Below are 21,668 nucleotides of genomic sequence, written 5' to 3' on the forward strand. Positions count from 1 at the left end.
TAATTATGAACCAAATTAATGTTTATAACAACCATGCCCCCAAAATCAGAGGAAGTGATGTTGACTAGCATAAAGTCACAGATCTGTCTGTTTAAAATATGAGCTTTTAAGATCGGAAGAAAATGATTCACTCAGAATAAATTCTACCTATGGCATCAATGCTACATTTTGAATTAGCCCTAATAACCGTAGACTTCACTAATTTGTATTCATTAAAATTTTTATTTATTCTGCAATATTATTGAACACTTCTCTGTACTAGGGATTTTAGTCAGGTTTTAAATATACATATGGGAGTCATCTGCCTAGAAGTGATGATCATTAAAAAAGAGAAAGGATGAGATCACTGAAGCAAGAAATGTGTAAAGAAGAAAACAAAATAAAAATAGGCCATTTAGAGTCTAGTAATGAAAACAAGATTAAAGTTGGCAAAAAAAAGTGGGAGAAGTACAAAATAATACATTCTTACCAAAGCCAGAGCTTTAAGAGATTGGAATAAACAATAGTATTAAATATGGCAGAGATTTTATGGAGCATAAAAACTAAGAAAGATATTGAGAAGACCAATTGTACTAATGTTTCACAAATAAAATGACCTTTTTGAATAACAAAAAATACATTTTAAAGTATGATACATCTTATACTTTTCAAAACTTCTACTTTATCCTGAGATTTTCCCTAGCTCTTCCAGCTTACATTAAAAGTTCCATCTCAGTTAGAGCTTGTATTACTCCTAAAATAAGCCTACACTCCTGTTTCAGGATATTACAAACTTGGATTTTTTTTTTTTTTTAACTCTCCTCTCTGTTTTCTTACCACTTGTACATCTCTTGATTATTGGCCTATTAATTATTACTTTACAATTGCTAGAGTCATCTTACATTTGGACATGATGAAATCTGAACATATCTCAATTGTTTCTGAAATCAGGGTTATTTCATCTTTGGTATGGACTTTATAAGAACTTTTATAATCTGTCCTTCCTTTTCAAAATACAGATGCACATACTACATACTATCTCAGAATCATTTTATTTTTTCCCTTTCAAAAATAAGATAAACAAGGAAGGCAAAAAACATTTCTCCTCTTATGATTAAGAAATGCCACCAATTATTAATTAAGATTATATTTATGTGAACATTGAAACTTTTTCATTGATTTTTTGATCAAATGTATATAAAAAGTAAAAACCAAATCTAAACTAAACTTATGAAAAGGAACATTCTCTAGCCTATATCTTCTTTTCCAATTCCTACTCCCAAGAAGCAACTACTTTGAATGCCATTTAGTTGATTGTTATGTTATTTACCTAATATTTTTAAATAACATACTATTGCTAGGTATTTTTTTTTTCTTTTAGTTTTAATTGTCATCTTAGTACTTCACATTATAGAAGATGAAGATTTAGCTTTCTCATATTATTACTCTTAGACCCAGGAAAGTGAGGCTCTTGCCTTGGCCCTGTCCTTCAATGAGCTTTGGTGTCTAAGTGCTTTTCCTCTGCCTAAGACTTACCTGATCTGGCAGTGCATCCCAGGTGGAGAACTTCAAGCTAGGACCAGGTCTCAAGTGGACACAGGTCCCAGTTTTTCATCTTCAGGATTCTTTCTCATCTAAATCTGTGCCTAGGGTCGAACAGATGTCCTAAAGTTTCAGGATTCATGTCTACAAGGATTTCCCAGGCCCCTAAGGCCAGACCTAGTGGCACAGGGTACCCTGGAGTGTAGGTCATTCTTGCCAGATGATGTGCTATTTCTTTCTGAAAATCATGGGACTTTGGGCTGCGACATTACTATGATACACTGATTTTTGATGACACTCACGTAAAACACAGGATGCCCTCAGGATTCTGGACTACCAGTGCTAGAACCCTAGACTGGAGGATTGAAAGCAGCCTTGCTCTTGAGCTGTGTGTGAGGACCCATTTATCAGCTCTGGCCTATCTATGCTTAGACCCCAGTGAAACCACTGGTTTAGAGCTCCTGAAAGAGTGCATGCATTCTTTACCCTGTGGACCCCAGCAGTGAAACACAGGGTGGTCACCCCACACTCTCTTCATACTCTGCACCACAGGTCAGACATTCAGTTAGGAGTGGCCGTTCTATATCTTCTGACAGTCTTTAAGAATGTCACTTGGCAATGTCAGCAGACTCTTCTGATCAATTTCTTCTCTTGTCTCCAAGCTATTGTGACATGAATTCCAAGCTCTCATGAGTTGATTGTAAAATTTACTAAAAATGAAAGGCACAATTATTGCACCAAGAGGCCCACTCCTCCCTAAGTCCATTGTTCCTTTGCCAGTCCTCCGTACTGGTTGGTGGTAAGGTGGAAAGCAATGTTGTCATCAATACTTAAAGCGATCTCATTCTAGGAATGCAGTGATAGCCGAAAGAGTTCAAAAGAAGACTGTCAAGATCTGAGAAGGGTCAATATTTTATTCTAATACTTTCAAGCCAATAAGTTAGTCTTTTACTATTTCAAGGATTGTAGAAAATAAAATAAGATGCCTGGGTCAGAGATAAAAGTCTTTGTATATGGTCCAAAACATGACAAACCAGATGATGGGTCAATAAAGTCAGCCAAGTAGCCTTAGACATAGCAATTTCCTTAGCACTGTTGATGAACTTTTCTAAGAGCATTTCTCTTTCATTTTCTACCTCCTCACTCCAGTCATATCATTCTTAGTTTTCTGTGTTACAGTCAAAATCATTAATTTGTTGGTGGCTACTTCTGGAAATAGTGGTTCAAAATCTCTTCGCAGCAATTCCAGACATGTTTGGATTGCACACTCTACTCTGGCACTTTCAAAGTAAGTTTCTGCACTGTTAATTTATTGCTCAAAGGTGCACCATTAAAAAAAAAAAAAAAAAAAAAGGTGCACCATTACCCTGAAACTCATTCACATATTGTGCCATAACAAACTCATGTCTTTCACTGGATAAAGGTTCTGCTAGAACATCAGGTAAAGTTGTATGAACCTGGCTTTTCTTCTGTGGTGCAGTCCCATTGAGGTGACAATCAAAACCTATGTTCCCAGGAACCTGGAATCTCTGATCCTGAGGTCCAAATGGTCCCATAGTTTCATCAGGCAAAACTGTTCGATAGATATCTATAGGTGCAGTGGCCACATGAGACTCATCAGAACCTGAAGATCCTGCAGCTGAAAAGGCTTTGGGATTGACAACTCTTTTAACTAAAGAGCAAAATCCTGGGAGATAGGAAACCAGTCTGGCTCTGTTACAGAGCACTTCACTCTTTATGACAGTCTCTAGGTCCATCCATATCTCTGCAAATGGCACAGTTTCATTCCTTTTTATGGCTGAGTAATATTCCATTGTATATATGTATCACATCTTCTTTATCCATTCCTCTGTTGATGGACCTTTAGGTTGCTTCCATGTCCTGGCTATTGAAAATAGTGCTGCAATGAACACTGGGGTGCATGTATCTTTTGGAATTTTGGTTTCTCTGGGTATATGACCAAGAGTGGGATTGCTGGGTCATATGATAGTTCTATTTTTAGTTTTTTAAGGAAACTCCGTACTGTTCTCCATAGTGGCTGTATCAATTTACTTTCCCACCAACAGTGTAAGAGGGTTCCTTCTTCTTCACTCCCTCTCCAGCATTTACTGTTTGTAGATTTTTGAAAATGTCCATTCTGATTGGTGTGAGGTGTTACCTCAAAAAGACAGATGAACGCTATCAACATTTAGGATCCTCTATTGATGATCTTCACTGCTGTAAACTGATTCATCAGTCTCTGGGGTACCCATGTGGTTGTAGGAAGTATCTTCACTAATGCAACACCAGACAGCCATATTATGAAGAAATTAAATGGAAACTAGCAATAATGTCAACTTATTTGCTCTGCTATTTGTAACATTTGGGATGATCTATACACATTTTCAAAGGCTTCAGTTTTTAAAATTTACTTCCTTGTAGGTATTTATTTCAACGTTTATGAATTTACAATATTGGCAAGTGGTTTGTGATTTTTAAATTTCAAATGTTCATTCATATTATCATTAAATACATCTTGACCACATCCACATTATAGACAATGTGGTAACTAACATGTGATCAGGGTATGATCTCATATTGTTATTTTTCCCCTTAATTGGAAAAACCTCGGTTTTAATTATTTTTCTCCGAAAATAAATCATACATTTGGTTATGAAAAAATAAAATCTTTGTTACTCATAGCAGAGCAGGCAGCATGAGTATACACATATTTATATCAGTTCCCTGACTGATCTCCAATTTCTACCAGTTGTGCAAAGAAGAGCAGATGACACCTGCACACACAGGGATACAGACCTTTTATAATGGGCAAAAGCATCCATGCCCTTTGTCTGAAGAAAGACAATATTTCTATCTTACAAGGTAGCAGAATAGTGGATTCTATTTCTATCCTATAAAATTTCAAACAGTAAATTTAATATAAACAGAAAACAGAATATCATTTAGGTTTTCCTTCTGGATGAACCTTGCATTTGTGATCAATGTTAAACAAGCTCAGTGATAATCTTTGGGAGAGTTATTGAAAGGCAGTGTTCCCTGGCAGAACCATAGATGACATAGTATCATGAGTAACAATGTAACCAGTATTAAATAATTAGTATTAAGGTAATATACATGTAGGAAAGTTTACATTGTTTTAGTACAAATAGGTCACAAGGAGCCATAGTATTGCAAGTAATACTGGTGTTGCACCTTTTCTTGTGTTGCAACCTACAAAATTAGCCAGGAGGGATGCAACTGAATTTAGACAAGAGTGGGGCATTTGACAGTAAAGAAAACAAAGAGATGATTCCTGGACTTCCACAGAAAGAGATGGTACCTGGAAATTGTGAAGACTTCTCATGTGCACCGACTGTACAATAAACAGTACATAAGCACCTGTCCTCTGCTCATTATATAAATCTTCACAAACTATATCACACATGGGTCCATGACTTATATAATGAATTGTGGTTCTGTTCAGTCAAAATTAATTTAGGTGTGTCCATATACTTATCATATTTATTGTACTTTGTTCCCACATCTCAAACCTGCCATTAAAATGCTTTTTCTTCGTCTGAAGACTTATTTTGGGGGAAGGAGGAGGTTCTCACTGATTTTTGAATCTGTGGCTTCATGTTGTTCATTGTTTTTTTAACTTTCTCAGATAATACTTCTTCAAACTTGACTTCTGCCCCATTCTCTCCTCTTCTTGCACATCATTATGTGTATATAAGGCCTTCTCCTAAATATTTTCTGTTACTTTATTTTCTGAGTCTTGCACTCTTATTTTTCTTATTGCATTAGTCTAGATATTTCATTCTGACCTAGTCTTGTTCACTAGTTTATTTATTTATTTATTTATTTATTTATTTATTTATTTATTTATTTATTTATTTAAACATCTTTATTGAAGTATAATTGCCTTACAACGGTGCGTTAGCTTCTGCTTTATAACAAAGTTAATCAGTTTTACATATACAATATGTTCCCATATCTCTTCCCTCTTGCATCTCCCTCCCTCCCACCCTCCCCATCCCAACCCTCTAGGTGGTCACAAAGCACCGAGCTGATCTCCCTGTGCTATGCGGCTGCTTCCCACTAGCTATCTATTTTACATTTGGTAATGTATATATGTCCATGACACTCTCTCACCCTGTCACATCTCACCCCACCCCCTCCCCATATCCTCAAGTCCATTCTCTAGTAGGTCTGTGTCTTTATTCCCGTCTTGCCACTAGGTTCTTCATGGCCATTTTTTTTTTTTTCCTTAGATTCCGTATATATGTGTTAGCATACTGTATTTGTTTTTCTCTTTCTGACTTACTTCACTCTGTATGACAGACTCTAACTCCATCCACCTCATTACAAATACCTCCATTTCATTTCTTTTATGGCTGAGTAATATTCCATTGTATATATGTGCCACATCTTCTTTATCCATTCATCTGTCGATGGACATTTAGGTTGCTTCCATGTCCTGGCTATTGTAAATAGAGCTGCAATGAACATTTTGGTACATGACTCTTTTTGAACTATGGTTTTCTCAGGGTATATGCCCAGTAGTGGGATTGCTGGATCATATGGTAGTTCTATTTGTAGTTTTTTAAGGAACCTCCACACTGTTCTCCATAGTGGCTGTATCAATTTACATTCCCACCAACAGTGCAAGAGAGTTCCCTTTCCTCCACACCGTCTCCAGCATTTATTGTTTCTATATTTTTTGATGATGGCCACTCTGAATGGTGTGAGATGATATCTCATTGTAGTTTTGATTTGCATTTCTCTAATGATTAATGATGTTGAGCATTCTTTCATGTGTCTGTAGGCCATCTGTATATCTTCTTTGGAGAAATGTCTATTTAGGTCTTCTGCCCATTTTTGGATTGGGTTGTTCGTTTTTTTGTTATTGAGCTGCATGACCTGCTTGTAAATCTTGGAGATTAATCCTTTGTCAGTTGCTTCATTTGCAAATATTTTCTCCCATTCTGATGGTTGTCTTTTGGCCTTGTTTATGGTTTCCTTTGCTGTGCAAAAGCTTTTAAGTTTCATTAGGTCCCATTTGTTTATTTGTGTTCTTATTTCCATTTCTCTGGGAGCTGGGTCAAAAAGAATCTTGCTGTGATGTATGTCATAGAATGTTCTGCCTATGTTTTCCTCTAAGAGTTTGATAGTGTCTGGTCTTACACTTAGGTCTTTAATCCATTTTGAGTTTATTTTTGTGCATGGTGTCAGGGAGTGTTCTAATTTCATACTTTTACATGTATCTGTCCAATTTTCCCAGCACCACTTATTGAAGAGGCTGTCTTTTCTCCACTGTATATGCTTGACTCCTTTATCAAAGATAAGGTGACCATATGTGCATGGGTTTATCTCTGGGCTTTCTATCCTGTTCCATTGATCTATATTTCTGTTTTTGTGCCAGTACCAAACGGTCTTGATTACTGAAGCTTTGTAATAGAGTCTGAAGTCAGGGAGCCTGATTCCCCCAGCTCCATTTTTCGTTCTCTAGATTGCTTTGGCTATTCGGGGTCTTTTGTGTTTCCATACAAATTGTGAAATTTTTTGTTCTAGTTCTGTGAAAAATGCCAGTGGTAGTTTGATAGGGATTGCATTGAATCTGTAGATTGCTTTGGGTAGTAGAGTCATTTTCACAATGTTGATTCTTCCAATCCAGGAACATGGTATATCTTTCCATCTATTTGTATCATCTTTCATTTCTTTCATCAGTGTCTTATAATTTTCTGCATACAGGTCTTTTGTCTCCTTAGGTAGGTTTATTCCTAGATATTTTATTATTTTTGTTGCAATGGTAAACGGGAGTGTTTTCTTAATTTCACTTTCAGATTTTTCGTCATTAGTGTATAGAAATGCAAGAGATTTCTGTGCATTAATTTTGTATCCTGCTACTTTACCAAATTCATTGATTAGCTCTAGGAGTTTTCTGGTAGCATCTTTAGGATTCTCTATGTATAGTATCATGTCATCTGCAAACAGTGACATCTTTACTTCTTCTTTTCCGATTTGGATTCCTTTTATTTCTTTGTCTTCTCTGATTGCTGTGGCTAACACTTCCAAAACTATGTTGAATAACAGTGGTGAGAGTGGGCAACCTTGTCTTGTTCCTGATCTTAGTGGAAATGGTTTCAGTTTTTCACCATTGAGGACAATGTTGGCTGTGGGTTTGTCATATATGGCCTTTATTATGTTGAGGAAAGTTCCCTCTATGCCTACTTTCTGCAGGGCTTTTATCATAAATGGGTGTTGAATTTTGTCGAAAGCTTTCTCTGCATCTATTGAGATGATCATATGGTTTTTCTCCTTCAATTTGTTAATATGGTGTATCACATTGATTGATTTACGTATATTGAAGAATCCTTGCATTCCTGGTATAAACCCCACTTGATCATGGTGTATGATCCTTTTAATGTGCTGTTGGATTCTGTTTGCTAGTATTTTGTTGAGGATTTTTGCATCTATGTTCATCAGTGGTATTGGCCTGTAGTTTTCTTTCTTTGTGACATCTTTGTCTGGTTTTGGTATCAGGGTGATGCTGGCCTCGTAGAATGAGTTTGGGAGTGTTCCTCCCTCTGCAATATTTTGGAAGAGTTTGAGAAGGATAGGTGTTAGCTCTTCTCTAAATGTTTGATAGAATTCACCTGTGAAGCCATCTGGTCCTGGGCTTTTGTTTGTTGGAAGGTTTTTAATCACAGTTTCAATTTCAGTGCTTGTGATTTGTCTGTTCATATTTTCTATTTCTTCCTGGTTCAGTCTCGGCAGTTTGTGCGTTTCTAAGAATCTGTCCATTTCTTCCAGGTTGTCCATTTTATTGGCGTAGAGTTGCTTGTAGTAATCTCTCATGTTCTTTTGTATTTCTGCAGTGTCAGTGGTTACTTCTCCTTTTTCATTTCTAATTCTATTGATTTGAGTCTTCTCCCTTTTTCTCTTGATGAGTCTGGCTAATGGTTTATCAATTTTGTTTATCTTCTCAAAGAACCAGCTTTTAGTTTTATTGATATTTGCTATTGTTTCTTTCATTTCTTTTTCATTTATTTCTGACCTGATCTTTATAATTTCTTTCCTTCTGCTAGCTTTGGGGTTTTTTTGTTCTTCTTTCTCTAATTGCTTTAGGTGCAAGGTTAGGTTGTTTATTCGAGATGTTTCCTGTTTCTTGAGGTAGGCTTGTATTGCTATAAACTTCCTTCTTAGCACTGCTTTTGCTGCGTCCCATAGGTTTTGGGTCGTCGTATCTCCATTGTCATTTGTTTCTAGGTATTTTTTGATTTCCCCTTTGATTTCTTCAGTGATCACTTCGTTATTAAGTAGTGTATTGTGTAGCCTCCATGTGTTTGTATTTTTTACACATCTTTTCCTGTAATTGATATCTAGTCTCATAGCGTTGTGGTCGGAAAAGATACTTGATACGATTTCAATTTTCTTAAATTTACCAAGGCTTGATTTGTGACCCAAGATATGATCTATCCTGGAGAATGTTCCATGCGCACTTGAGAAAAATGTGTATTCTGTTGTTTTTGGGTGGAATGTCCTATAAATATCAATTAAGTCCATCTTGTTTAATGTATCATTTAAAGCTTGTGTTTCCTTATTTATTTTCATTTTGGATGATCTGTCCATTGGTGAAAGTGGGGTGTTAAAGTCCCCTATGATGATTGTGTTGCTGTCGATTTCCCCTTTTATGGCTGTTAGTATTTGCCTTATGTATTGAGGTGCTCCTATGTTGGGTGCATAAATATTTACAATTGTTATACCTTCCTCTTGGATCAATCCCTTGATCATTATATAGTGTCCTTCTTTGTCTCTTATAATATTCTTTATTTTAAAGTCTATTTTGTCTGATATGAGAATTGCTACTCCAGCTTTCTTTTCATTTCCATTTGCATGGAATATCTTTTTCCATCCCCTCACTTTCAGTCTGTATGTGTCTCTAGGTCTGAAGTGGGTCTCTTGTAGACAGCATATATATGGGTCTTGTTTTTGTATCCATTCAGCCAGTCTGTGTCTTTTGGTGGGAGCATTTAATCCATTTACATTCAAGGTAATTATCAATATGTATGTTCCTATTCCCATTTTCTTAAATGTTTTGGGTTTGTTATTGTAGGCATTTTCCTTCTCTTGTGTTTCTTGCCTAGAGAAGTTCCTTTAGCATTTGTTGTAAAGCTGGTTTGGTGGTGCTGTACTCTCTCAGCTTTTGCTTGTCTGTAAAGGTTTTAATTTCTCCATCAAATCTGAATGAGATCCTTGCTGGGTAGAGTTATCATGGTTGTAGGTTTTTCTCCTTCATCACTTTAAGTATATCCTGCCAGTCCCTTCTGGCTTGCAGAGTTTCTGCTGAAAGATCAGATGTTAACCTTATGGGGATTCCCTTGTGTGTTATTTGTTGTTTTTCCCTTGCTGCTTTTAATATGTTTTCTTTATATTTAATTTTTGACAGTTTGATTAATATGTGTCTTGGCGTGTTTCTCCTTGGGTTTATCCTGTATGGGACTCTCTGTGCTTCCTGGACTTGATTAACTATTTCCTTTCCCATATTAGGGAAGTTTTCAACTATAATCTCTTCAAATATTTTCTCAGTCCCTTTCTTTTTCTCTTCTTCTTCTGGGACCCCTATAATTCGAATGTTGGTGCGTTTAATGTTGTCCCAGAGGTCTCTGAGACTGTCCTCAGTTCTTTTCATTCTTTTTTCTTTATCCTGCTCTGCAGTAGTTATTTCCACCATTTTATCTTCCAGGTCACTTATCGTTTCTTCTGCCTCAGTTATTCTGCTATTGATCCCATCTAGAGTATTTTTAATTTCATTTATTGTGTTTTCCATCATTGCTTGGTTCCTCTTTAGTTCTTCTACGTCCTTGTTAAATGTTTCTTGCATTTTGTCTATTCTATTTTCAAGATTTTGGATCATCCTTACTATCATTATTCTGAAGTCTTTTTCAGGTAGACTACCTATTTCCTCTTCATTTGTTAGGTCTGGTGTGTTTTGACCCTGCTCCTTCATCTGCTGTGTGTTTTTCTGTCGTCTCATTTTGCTTATCTTACTGTGTTTGGGGTCTCCTTTTCACAGGCTGCAGGTTCGTAGTTCCCGTTGTTTTTGGTATCTGTCCCCAGTGGCTAAGGTTGGTTCAGTGGGTTGTGTAGGCTTCCTGGTGGAGGGGACTATTGCCTGTGTTCTGGTGGATGAGGTTGAATCTTGTCTTTCTGGTGGGCACGTCTACGTCTGGTGGTGTGTTTTGGGGTGTCTGTGGCCTTATGATTTTAGGCAGCCTCCCTGCTAATGGATGGGGCTGTGTTCCTGTCTTGCTAGTTGTTTGGCATACGGTGTCCAGCCCTGTAGCTTGCTGGTCGTTGAGTGAAGCTTCGTCTTGATGTTGAGATGGAGATCTCTGAGAGATTTTCGCCGTTTGGTATTATGTGGATCTGGGAGGTCTCTTGTGGACCAGTGTCCTGAAGTTGGCTCTCCCACCTCAGAGGCACAGCCCTGATGCCTGGCTGGAGCACCAAGAGCCTTTCATCCACACAGCTCAGAATATAAGGGAGAAAAAAATAGAAAGAAAAAAAGAGGATAAAATAAAATAAAATAAAGCTATTATAATAAAAAATAAGAAAAAAAATTATTAAGAGTAAATGTTTCAGAAAAAAATTTTTTTGAATTTTTAAAAATAGATTTATTAATTTTTTATAGTAAAAAATAAGAAAAAAATTTTAAGAAAAAAATTAAGAAAAAAAAATTTTAATTTTTTAAAATAAAAAATATGAAAAAACTTATTAAAAATTTTTTTAATTTCTAAAAATAGAAAATACGGAAACAATTATTTAAAAAGCATATATTAGGAAAAAAAAATTTTTTTAAGTAAAAAAAAAAAAAAAAAATGGACGGACCTAACCCTAGGACTGATGGTGAAAGCAAAGCTATACAGACAAAATCTCACCCAGAAGCATACACATATACACTCACAAAAAAAGGAAAAGGGGAAATTAATATATCCTGCTCCTAAAGTCCACCTTTTGAATTTGGGATGATTCATTGTCTATTCAGGTATTCAACAGATGCAGGCACATCAAGTTGTTTGTGGAGCTTTAATCCGCTGCTTCTGAGGCTGCTGGGGGAGATTTCCCTTTCTCTTCTTTGTTTGTACAGCTCCCAGCGTTCAGCTTTGGATTTGGACCCGCCTCTGCAAGTAAGTCGCCTGAGGGCGTCCGTTCCCTGCCTAGACAAAACGGGGTTAAAGGAGCAGCTGCTTCGGGGGCTCTGGCTCACTCAGGCCGGGGGAGGGAGCGGTACGGAGGAGGCGGGGCGAGCCTGCGGCATCAGAGGCGTCGTGACATTGCAGCAGCCTGAGGCGCGCTGTGTGTTCTCCCGGGGAAGTTGTCCCCGGAGCACAGGAGCCTGGCAGTGGCGAGCTGCACCGGCTCCCGGGAGGGGCAGTGTGGAGAGTGACCTGTGCTCGCACACAGGCTTCTTGCTGGTGGCAGCAGCAGCCTTAGCGTTTCCTACCAGTCTCTGGGGTCCGCGCTGATGGCCGCGGCTCACGCCCATCTCTGGGTTCCACGCTGTTAGCTGCGGCTCGCGCCCGCCTCTGGAGTTCTTCTAGGCGGCGCTCTGAATCCCCTCTCCTTGCGCGCCGCGAATCAAAGAGGCAAGAAAAAGTCTCTTGCCTCTTCGGCGGCTGCAGACCTCCTCTCCGGCTCCCTCCCGGCTCGCTGCAGCACGCCAACCCCTTCAGGCTGTGTTCACGCTGCCAACCCCAGTCCTCTCCCTGCTATCCGACCGAAACCCGCGCCTCAGCTCCCAGCCCCGCCTGCCCCAGCAGGTGAGCAGACAAGCCTCTCGGGCTGGTGAACGCTGCTCGGCGCTGAGCCTCTGTGCGGGAATCTCTCCGTTTTTCCCTCTGTGCCCCTGTTGCTGTGGGATCCGCGCTGATAGCCGCGCGGCTCGCACCCATCTCTGGATTTCGTTTAGGCAGCGCTGTGAATCCCCTCTCCTTGCATGCCGCGAAACAAAGAGGCAAGAAAAAGTCTCTTGCCTCTTCGGCAGCTGCAGACTTTTTCTCAGACTCCCTCCCAGCTAGCACCAAAGCCCGAGCCTCAGCTCCCAGCCCCCACCCGCCCCAGCGAGTGAGCAGACAAGCCTCTCAGGCTGGTGAGTGCTGGTTGGCGCTGAGCCTCTGTGCGGGAGTCTCTCCGCTTTGCCCTCCGCACCCCTGTGGCTGCGCTCTCCTCCGCGGCTCCGAAGCTTCCCTCCCTGCCACCCGCAGTCTCTGCCCACAAAGGGGCTTCCTAGTGCCTGGAAACCTTTCCTCCTTTACGGCTCCCTCCCACTGGCACAGGTCCCGTCCCTATTCTTTTGTCTCTGTTATTTCTTTTTTCTTTTACCCTACCCAAGTACGTGGGGATTTTCTTGCCTTTTGGGAGGTCTGACGTCTTCTGCCAGCGTTCAGTGGGTGTTCTGTAGGAGCAGTTCCACGTGTAGATGTATTTCTACTGTATCTGTGGGAAGGAAGGTGATCTCCATGTCTTACTCTTCCGCCATCTTGCCCCTACCCGCTAGTTTATTTTTATTGTACTAATTTAAACAGAAATATATTCTTTGAGTTCTTAGGTTCAGGTATAATTTTTTTTTTAGTTCAGATTTTTTCTTGAATACACAAAGTTGTCCTTTATATCCTTTGACAAAATGATCAGACCTATTTTAATGTCAGTCTGATAATTCCAGTATTGCATTTTCCCATGTTATTCATATATTTTTATTATTTTTGCTATTTTTATTATGTCTTTAGTTCCATTGTACTACTAGTTATTTTTAATCTTGGTGGGACATTATGGCCCAACATTGTAGGAATGATTGAGGCCTCAGATAACATAATCTCCCTCTGGGAAGAATTTACATTGATTGTGATAGATAATTCCCATGACTTTTTTTTTATTGAAGTATAGTTGATTTACAATATTTTGTTAGTTTAAGGTATATAGCACAGTGATTCATTTATTTATTTATTTATTTGCAGATTACATTTCATTACATGTTATTACAAGATACTGAATATAATTTGCTGTGCTATACAGTAAATCCTTGTTGCTTATCTATTTTACATATAGTAGTTTGTATCTGCTAATCCCATACTCCTAATTTGTCCCTTTCCCTCTCTCTCCCCACTTTGGTAACTATAAATGTGTTTTCTATGTCTTTTAGTCTGTTTCTATTTTGTGTATAGATTCATTTGTACAACTGTTAACCCTTCCAGACTTCAGACTATACTACAAAGCTACAGTAATCAAAACAGAGTGTTACTGGCACAAAAATAGACACACAAATCAATGGAACAGATTAAAGAGCCCAGAAACAAACCCACACATCTGATGACTTTCTCCATACACCTCTTCTTCCTCTTCTCAGTCATAGAACTTTCTAATTCAGAAGAGGAGATGTGTACATACACACACATATACACCTCTTTCATTAAAAATAAACCTGCCTGGGAAAACCAAAAAAAAAAAAAAAAAAAAAAACAGAAGACTAATATAAAGAAAATTCTAAGCTTCCAAATGAGCAAAAGATCTTTTAAAAAGGTGGGAGAGGCAATAAAACATTTTACCACTCCAAGAGAAAGTTAGAAAAGAAAGAAATAATATAAAAAGTGGTGAATTATAAACACAAAATTTTATGATAGAAATAAGTGGATAAATTAGATATCAACAAATATGGCCTCCACCTATACACATATACACAATACGAAAAAGTCATAATTTCGTTATAATTTGAACAAATCCACTTATATAGTCATATTTTAATACATATTTCAGAACATGATAGTTTAATATAGCAAGGTTATGTGATATTTCATCTAGTTAATATAAAACCCATTTAATATTCTACACCTATAAAAGCAAAATTCACATGTAATTAAATATAATTTATTAGTTTACAAACTAAATTTCAGATTCTTTCAAGATAACAATATAATATAATCTATGTTCCTCTAACCACAATCAAAGTAGAAGCATTGTAATAGATTTTATCATTGCTGTACAATGTTATTTGTCCTTTCATGCAGGAGAGACTGAAACTTCTGGAATTCTAAATTCCAGGTTTTGCCATTTAATTTACTTGGGTGAATTAAATGTGAATGTAATCAATATGCAGACTGCAAATTTTGAGTGATGTTTTTAGCTTTATTGAAATCTACTTGAAACCAAACATTGTTTAAGCTTAAAGGGTACAATGTGATAATTTGACACACCATATATTGTAAAATGATTACCACAATAAGGTTTGTTAACACATCCATTACCTCACAAAAGTATCTTTTTTAATGTGTAGTGTTTAGTCTCATATAAAAAAAATTAGTCTACAGCCTTCAATTGTTGACTTTATCTTTTTGGAATAAGTTGCATAAGTTTTTAACATAAGTACCAAGGAATTTAAGAAAGAGAGATTTATCCCAGGCTCTAGCAGATATTTAAAAATATAATACTCATTTAATATAAAAATCTAATATTTTTCAGAGAAGAAGACAAATTTCCAGCACCATAATCCCTTTTAATTACTTATCAACCCATGATTGTTCCTAACTTTTGCAGAAGGCTTATCAAATTCAACACCAAAACACATGCCACTTATTGATATTAACATAATAATAAAGTCAAACAACTCTTTTGTTCCCAAATAGTCATATTTATTTCCAGACTTCTCAGATGCTTTCTTATCTGGAGGAGAAAAAAGAAAACAAAAAAACAAAAAACAAAAACTCCAAAGAAACAACTATCTCTTAGAGAAACAGATATTCACCAGCTTTCCTTTTTTTTCCTATTAAACAGTAATGTTCACAAGGTTTTAGTCAATTATTAAAAATATTGCCAACAGTTTTCTAGTCACAATGTGTTCTGTTGGGTAAACCAAAATAGTTGTTACACTCTGTCAAATTGTAAACTGAAAACAGAAAATATGCTTTGAAAGTGAGTAATACCAAAATATTGGGTGATTCCTAAGGGGTATAAATAGTGTGATTTACATTGCTTCATTAATGAAAGGAAATTTACCGATAAATAACAACATTTTGAGTAGTTTTAAAAGCACTGCACTGAAATTTAAATTATGTATTTACTGAATAGTAAATTCAACTTGTGAAAAAGAAAATCTAAAGGAAGTAAAAGAAGATAAATATAAGAACACATGAAAACAATTCATGTCACTGTTCAGCATTAATACATATATTTTAAATAATCAATTAACTAAAAATTAATGAAGGTACTGACCCAGATTAGCTGTTCTTGCAAGTCAATTTTAGGAGTACTAACAATCTCAGTTAAGGTTTTTCAGATAATTAAAGGATTAACCAAGAACCAATAACACCCTTTCAATTTATTTCACTCAACAGGAGGGATGGGTTACAGTTGGTTTAAAAGAAACTATTAGGTGTCGTTCGTCTTGTGGCCGGTAGGGCACTGGCAAGGTCTGCCTGGTGTCTGCTAGAAAAATACATCAGAAATACATCTACATGTGGAACTGCTCCTATAGAACACCCACTGAACGCTGGCAGAAGACCTCAGACTTCCCAAAAGGGAAGAAACTCCCCACGTACCTGGGTAGGGCAAAAGAAAAAAGAAACAACAGAGACAAAAGAATAGGGACAGCGCCTGCACCAGTGGGAGGGAGCTGTGAAGGAAGAAAGGTTTCTACACGCTAAGAAGTCCCTTCGCGGGCAGAGACTGCAGGTGGCGGGGGGCGGGAAGCTTCGGAGCCGTGGAGGAGAGCGCAGCAATAGAGGTGCTGAGGGCAAAGCGGAGAGATTCCAACACAGAGGATCAGTGCCAATCAGTACTCACCAGCCCAAGAGGCTTGTCTGCTCACCGGCCGGGGTGGGCGGGGCCTGGGAGCTGAGGCTCCCGCTTTGGTCAGATTGCAGGGAGAGGACTGGGGCTGGCGGCGTGAACACAGCCTGAAGGGGGTTAGTGCACCACAGCTAGGCAGGAGGGAGTCCAGGAAAAGGTCTGGAGCTGCCGAAGAGGCAAGAGACTTTCTCTTGCCTCTTTGTTTCCTGGTGCGCGAGGAGAGGGGATTAAGAGCGTTGCTTAAAAGAGCTCCGGAAACGGGCGTGAGCTATGGCTAACTGCGCGGACCCCAGAGACGGGCATGGGACGCGAAGGCTGCTGCTATCGCCACCAAGAAGCCTGTGTGCAAGCCCAGGTCACTATCCACACCTGCCCTCACGGGAGCCTGTGCAGCCCGCCACTGCCAGGGTCTGGTTATCCAGGGACAACTTCCCAGGGAGAAGGCACGGAGCCCTTCAGGGTGCGGCAACATCATGCTGGCCTCTGCTGCCACAGGCTCGCCCCACATCCATACCCCTCCCTCCCTCAGGCCTGAGTGAGCCAGAGCTCCCAAATCACCTGCTCCTTTAACCCCGTTCTGTCTGAGCAAAGAACAGATGCCCTCAGGCGACCTACATGCAGAGGCGGCGCCAAATCCAAAGCTGAACCACAGGAGCTGTGCGGACAGAGAAGAGAAAGGTAAATTTCTCCCAGCAGCCTCAGAAGCAGTGGATTAAAGCTCCACAGTCAATTTGATGTACCCTGCAACTGAGGAATACCTGAATAGACAACGAATCATCCCAAATTGAGGAGGTGGACTTTGGGAGCAAGATATATTATGTTTTCCACTTTTCCTCTTTTTGTGAGTGTGCATGTATATGCAGCTGTGTGAGATTTTGTAGAGCTTTGCTTTCACCATTTGTCCTAGGGTTCTGTCCGTCCATTTTGTTTGTTTGTTTGTTTGTTTGTTCGTTTTTTTACTTAAAAAAATTTTTTTATAAGTATTTTTTAATGTTTTATTTTAATAAATTTATCTTACCTTTATTTTATTGTATTTTATTTTATATTGTCCTCTTTCTTCCTTTCTTTCTATTTTTTCTCCCTTTTATACTGAGCCGTGTGGATGAAAGGCTCTTGGTGCTCCAGCCAGGCATCAAGGCTGTGGCTCTGAGGTTGGAGAGCCAACTTCAGGACACTGGTCCACAAGAGACCACCCAGCTCCACATAATACCAAATGGCAAAAGTCTCCCAGAGATCTACATCTCAACACCAAGACCCAGCTACACTCAACGACCAGCAAGCTACAGTGCTGGACACCCTATGCCAAACAACTAGCAAGACAGGAACACAGCCCCATCCATTAGCAGAGAGGCTGCCTACAATCATAATAAGGCCACAGACACCCCAAAACACACCACCAGACGTGGACCTGCCCACCAGAAAGACAAGATCCAGCCTCATCCACCAGAACACAGGCACTATTCCCTTCCACCAGGAAGCTTACACAACCCACTGAATCAACCTTAGCCACTGGGGACAGACACCAAAAACAACAGGAACTACGAACCTGCAGCCTGCGAAAAGGAGACTCCAAACACACTAAGATAAGCAAAATGAGAAGACAGGAAAACACACAGCAGATGAAGGAGCAGGGTAAAAACACACCAGACCTAACAAATGAAGAGGAAACAGGCAGTCTACCTGAAAAAGATTTCAGAATAATGATAGTAAAGATGATACAAAATCTTGGAAATAGAATAGACAAAATGCAAGAAACATTTAACAGGAGGTAGAAGAACTAAAGAGGAACCAAGCAACAATGAACCACACAATAAATGAAATTAAAAATACTCTAGAAGGGATCAATAGCAGAATAACTGAGGCAGAAGAACGGATAAGTGACCTGGAAGATAAAATGGTGGAAATAACTACTGCAGAGCAGAATAAAGAAAAAGCAATGAAAAGAACTGAGGACAGTCTCAGAGACCCCTGAGACAACATTAAACGCATCAACATTCGAATTACAGGGGTCCGAGAAGAAGAGAAAAAGAAAGGGACTGAGAAAATATTTGAAGAGATTATAGTTGAAAACTTCCCTAATATGGGAAAGGAAATAGTTAATCAAGTCCTGAAAACACAGAGAGTTCCATACAGGATAAATCCAAGGAGAAACACGCCAAGACACATATTAATCAAACTGTCAAAAATTAAATATAAAGAAAACATATTAAAAGAAGCAAGGGAAAAACAACAAATGACACACAAGGGAACGTCCATAAGGTTAACAGCTGATCTTTCAGCAGAAACTCTGCAAGCCAGAAGAGAGTGGCAGGACATATTTAAAGTGATGAAGGAGAAAAACCTACAACCAAGATTACTCTACCCAGCAAGGATCTCATTTAGATTTGATGGAGAAATTAAAACCTTTACAGACAAGCAAAAGCTGAGAGAGTACAGCAACACCAAACCAGCTTTACAACAAACACTAAAGGAACTTCTCTAGGCAAGAAACACAAGAGAAGGAAAACACCTACAATAACAAACCAAACATTTAAGAAAAGGGGAATAGGAACATACATATCAATAATTACCTTAAATGTAAATGGATTAAATGTTCCCACCAAAAGATACAGACTGGCTGAATGGATACAAAAAGAAGACCTGTATATATGCTGTCTACAAGAGACCCACTTCAGACCTAGGGACACATACACACCGAAAGTGAGGGGATAGAAAAAGATATTCCATGCAAATGGAAATCAAAAGAAAGCTGGAGTAGCAATTCTCATATCAGACAAAATAGACTTTAAAATAAAGACTATTACAAGAGAAAAAGAAGGACACTACATAATGATCAAGGGATCGATCCAAGAAGATACATTGTAAACATGTATGCACCCAACATAAGAGTACCTCAATACCTAAGGCAAATACTAACAGCTATAAAAGGGGAAATCGACAGTAACACAATCATAGTAGGGGACTTTAACACCCCACTCTCACCAATGGACAGATCATCCAAAATGAAAATAAATAAGGAAACACAAGCTTTAGATGATACATTAAACATGATTGACTTAACTGATATTTATAAGACATTCCACCCCAAAACAACAGAAGACACATTTTTCTCAAGTGCTCATGGAACATTCTCCAGCATAGATCATATCTTGGGTCACAAATCAAGCCTTGGTAAATTTAAGAAAATTGAAATCATATCAGGTACCTTTTCTGACGACAACGCTATGAAACTAGATATCAAATACAGGAAAAAAAATCTGTAAAAAATACAAACACATGGAGGCTAAACAATACACTACTTCATAACGAAGTGATCACTGCAGAAATCAAAGGGGAAATCAAAAAATACCTAGAAACAAATGACAATGGAGACACGACGACCCAAAACCAATGGGATGCAGCAAAGGCATTTCTAAGAGGGATGTTTATAGCAATACAAGCCTACCTTAAGAAACAGGAAACATCTCAAATAACCAAGATAACCTTGCACCTAAAGCAATTAGAGAAAGAAGAACAAAAAAAAAAAAACCCAAAGGTAGCAGAAGGAAAGAAATCATAAAGATCAGAGCAGAAATAAATGAAAAGGAAATGAAGGAAACGATAGCAAAGATCAATGAAACTAAAAGCTGGTTCTTCGAGAAGATAAACAAAATTGACAAACCTTTAGCCAGACTCATCAAGAAGAAAAGGGAGAAGACTCAAATCAATAGAATTAGAAATGAAAAAGGAGAAGTAACCACTGACACTGCAGAAATACAAACGATCATGAGAGATTACTACAAGCAACTCTATGCCAATAAAATGGACAACCTGGAAAAAATGGACAGATTCTTAGAAAAGCACAACCTTCCGAGATTGACCCTGGAAGAAATAGAAAATAGGAACAGACCAATCACAAGCACTGAAATTGAAACTGTGATTAAAAATCTTACAACAAACAAAAGCCCAGGACCAGATGCCTTCACAGGCGAATTCTATCAAACATTTAGAGAAGAGCTAACACCTACCCTTCTCAAACTCTTGCAAAATATTGCAGAGGGAGGAACACTCCCCAACTCATTCTACGAGGCCACCATCACCCTGATACCAAAACCAGACAAAGATGTCACAAAGAAAGAAGGCTACAGGCCAATATCACTGATGAATATAGATGCAAAAATCCTCAACAAAATACTAGCAAACGGAATTCAATAGCACATTAAAAGGATCATACACCATGATCAAGTGGGGTTTATCCCAGGAATGCAAGGATTCTTCAATATATGCAAATCAATCAACGTGACACACCATATTAACAAATTGAAGGAAAAAAAACATATGATCACCTCAATAGATGCAGAGAAAGCTTCTGACAAAATTCAACACCCATTTATGATAAAAGCCCTGAAGAAAGTAGGCATAGAGGGAACTTTCCTCAATATAATAAAGGCCATATATGACAAACCCACAGCCAACCTCGTCCTCAATGGTGAAAAACTGAAACCATTTCCACTAAGATCAGGAACAAGACAAGGTTGCCCAGTCTCATCACTCTTATTCAACATAGTTTTGGAAGTGTTAGCCACAGCAATCAGAGAAGAATAAGAAATGAAAGGAATCCAAATTGGAAAAGAAGAAGTAAAGCTGTCACTGTTTGCAGATGACATGATGCTATACATAGAGAATCCTAAAGATGCTACCAGAAAACCACTAGCGCTAATCGATGAATTTGTTAAAGTAGCAGGATACAATATTAATGCACAGAAATCTCTTGCTTTCCTATACACTAATGATGAAAAATCTGAAAGTGAAATTAAGAAAACACTCCCATTTACCATTGCAAGAAAAAGAATAAAATATCTAGGAATAAACCTACCTAAGGAGAAAAAAGACCTGTATGCAGAAAATTATAAGACACTGATGAAAGAAATTAAAGATGATACAAATAGATGGAGCGATATACCATGTTCTTGGATTGGATGAATCAACACTGTGAAAATGACTCTACTACCCAAAGCAATCTACAGATTCATTGCAATCCCTATCAAACTATGACTGGCATTTTTCACAGAACTAGAACAAAAAACTTCACAATTTGTATGGAAACACAAAAGACCTTGAATAGCCAAAGCAATCTTGAGAACGAAAAATGGAGCTGGAGGAATCAGGCTCCCTGACTTCAGACTATACTACAAAGCTACAGTAATCAAGACAGTATGGTACTGGCACAAAAACAGAAACATAGGTCAATGGAACAGGATAGAAAGCCCAGAGATAAACCCACACACATATGGTCACCTTATCTTTGATAAAGGAGGCAAGCATATACAGTGGAGAAAATATAG

General features: G+C 38.3%; 1 pseudogene; it reads right to left on the minus strand.

Annotated features, from left to right (window-relative positions):
- Window positions 1-2,472: 2,472 nt before the first annotated feature.
- On the minus strand, window positions 2,473-3,818 carry LOC118883355 (annotated as a pseudogene).
- Window positions 3,819-21,668: the final 17,850 nt, after the last annotated feature.

This window comes from Balaenoptera musculus, chromosome 17, assembly GCF_009873245.2.
Source record: "Balaenoptera musculus isolate JJ_BM4_2016_0621 chromosome 17, mBalMus1.pri.v3, whole genome shotgun sequence".
NCBI classification, from domain to species: Eukaryota; Metazoa; Chordata; class Mammalia; order Artiodactyla; family Balaenopteridae; genus Balaenoptera; species Balaenoptera musculus.